The sequence below is a fragment of the Limulus polyphemus genome, unplaced genomic scaffold (genome assembly GCF_000517525.1).
Source record: "Limulus polyphemus unplaced genomic scaffold, Limulus_polyphemus-2.1.2 Scaffold674, whole genome shotgun sequence".
Classification (NCBI taxonomy): Eukaryota; Metazoa; Arthropoda; class Merostomata; order Xiphosura; family Limulidae; genus Limulus; species Limulus polyphemus.
This window is the reverse complement of record NW_013666284.1, coordinates 292,194-295,137: the sequence shown is the minus strand read 5'-3', so window position 1 is coordinate 295,137 and position 2,944 is coordinate 292,194.

Here is a 2,944-nt window from a genome sequence, read left to right as displayed (position 1 = left end):
GCCACTTGTGGTAGAAGACAGTAAACATGCCCAGTGAAACAATTATTGCCACTTGTGGTAGAAGACAGTAAACATGCCCAGTGAAACAATTATTTTCGATATTTAATGCTTGTATACATTTTTTTTTCTATTTCTATTATTAATAATCATATTCAACTTTTAAAACAAAAAATAATAATACATTGTTGTATACCGATTACTTTGAGTTATATGAGCTGAATTAAGTTATTGCAAAACACGTTTTTCATAATATTTACACTCCAACGCCCCCAGTGGCTCATCGGTAAATCTGCGTGCTTACAACGCGCCAAAAATCGTATTTCGATACTCGATACGCAGATAGCCCATTGTGTACTTTAGCACATAACAACAACTCAAACAAACAAAACAAATACTCCAATGAGCGTGCGTAGAAAAGTGGCAATATACACTACTTTACTCTTCGTTTTGGTGACATTTTATTAATATTCCCTGCCCCATCAATATAGTCACCCAGTCGGTCGTCTCTAAGTTTATGGATTTACAATGCTAAAATCTGTGGACAGAGTGCAGATAGCATATAGTGTAGAAAACAACTACCTACCGATTTAAATTTCCTTCCGGCATCCCTGACACTGTGTATAAAAACAAAAGAAAACAATGTTATTATAGAACTCAAGGTCGCCAACATGTTTGAAGTTCAGTTATTAGAAACTGCTTACATACAGCATTATAGAACATTACATAACATTTGTTACAGAAATACAACACTACTTTCTGCGATAAATAAATAAATATATATATAGATATATACACACACACACATCAGTAAAATCTTCAGTTTACATTAAATAATAATAATAAGACAAATTACTAATAGATAGTTCCAGAACCGTAGCTAGGCGATTTGCTACCTTTAACCCAACAATATACCAACTTGATCACATACTGCTCATTACCGGTGAAGTCTATATATTGCATCATATTGAATAACTTCGTGTTTTTAGCTGTTACAGTGTTAAAACAAAAACACACACAAAGAAAACTGGTTGAAACCACACAAGAACATCCAGCACTGCGAATAGGGTTAATTAGAATTTTGAGATACTTTTATTCACATTTTTGTCTCATGTGTTATTAGTGAAAGATGATATCTTGTAACCAACACAGTCATGGGCCCACAAGTAATTTGGATTATAATTTAGAAAATGCGTTTAGAAACATGGGTAGTTCTAGGGTTAAATTTCCTACAGTTAAAAGCAAAATGGCACTAAATGGATCTTGAGTTTTATAAGCTAATTGTAGTAGCTCAACTTTCTGCCAAGTATCGTCTCCTTAATAAACGAACGAGTGAAACCTAAGGCTTGTAGTATTCGGAAGCTTAGTTGGGAAAAGCATCTGCGCAATTATTTACGTAACGGATTCATTCTAAGTTTTTCCCCTTCTTCAAAAAAAATCTAAACTATAGTACAAAAAATATAAAACAACTGGAAATTATTCATGGTGTTAGGAAAACGCGTAGGTTCAAAAAATCAATTTAAGACAATAGAAAACTTAAAACCTGATCGCTTTCGAAAGATGGACCTTTCTTCATCAAGGGCAAACTGGCAATTGGAAATTATATATATTAATAGAATTCATGAGTGAAAGCAAAGAATAATATGTTATGATATGTCAACCACACTACGTCTGTCATATCTAATGCCGACGAGACCATTCTTTTAATACCAGAGCTCATCATTCCAGCTGTTATACGACAGGCACAGTAGTGCATTCGGGTTTTATAACATGAAAACTGGAATACTACATAAAGCTCAATTGTTTCCTTTCCTTTTATTACGAACTGTATGCAAGTTAACTAACTTTGCTAGAAAGGCCTCATTTGAACTAGTGTAATTAACACAAACTTGTTTGCTGAAAAAATCACTCTATAACATATAGTAAGTTAACAAAAACATGTTACTAGATATCCCAAATTTACAAAAAAAGTACCTAACTGAATGAATATACTTTATTCACAAATTTCAAATACATTTTGATAACATCAAGTGAAAAATACCTGGGAGGTTCCATTTATGTAAAATTAAGGTTTAAAAAGTAGTGTACCGAATTTGTTGTTATGTATTTATTTTAATATGAACGTTGTTTAGATTAAGTTTATATTTAGAAACATACATAGCTTATACTGTTAGATAGGTATTGCGAAACTCCCGCCTATTCTCCAAAGTTGTAGAATATTTTCGAGAATAGGAATAAAAAATATATCTATATACGTAAACGTTTAAATATAGCTCAGTATTGTTATGTAATCTGAATTTTCTAAAAAACCTTCCCACGCCTATAAATACAACCAACACGACGCGCCAAAGAGAGTGTCCTTTAGTAGTGTGTTATAAACTTCGAAAGCTATAACTGTGATTTTTATAATACTTATCTATCGGAAAACTTAAGATATTTGACCAGGAATATTTATAAATTTCGAACGGTACAAATCGTTTAACTTCCGTGGTTTCCCATTGGATATTAGTATTTTTACAAAAACATTACCAACTTCAACGGTGGAAACAGCGTGTGTGGCCAAGGGCAAAGTTAACTAGCTTCCCGGCGAATAGTATCTACATCGACTTGAAATTAACCCGCTCATCGTAAACCCTCGATAAGATATCAAGGGAGTTCCAAACTAGAAATAATATTTTATATTGTTTGTAATAACTATTTGTAATAATTGTTATTGTAAATTGTATGGGTGTGTGTATATTGAAACGTATTTGTGTTAAAAACGAAAACGGTGTGTATCAATCTTGTTGGCAAATATCATAAACTGACTATACATCGGCATATATTTAAATACTAAATCCAAAGTACAATTTAACTAATAAATTTAAACTATCAGTTAACTCGGCTTCAGACTATTCGAAATTTTAATACGTAACAGTAGGATATGGTTTGTTTGTTTGTTTGTTTG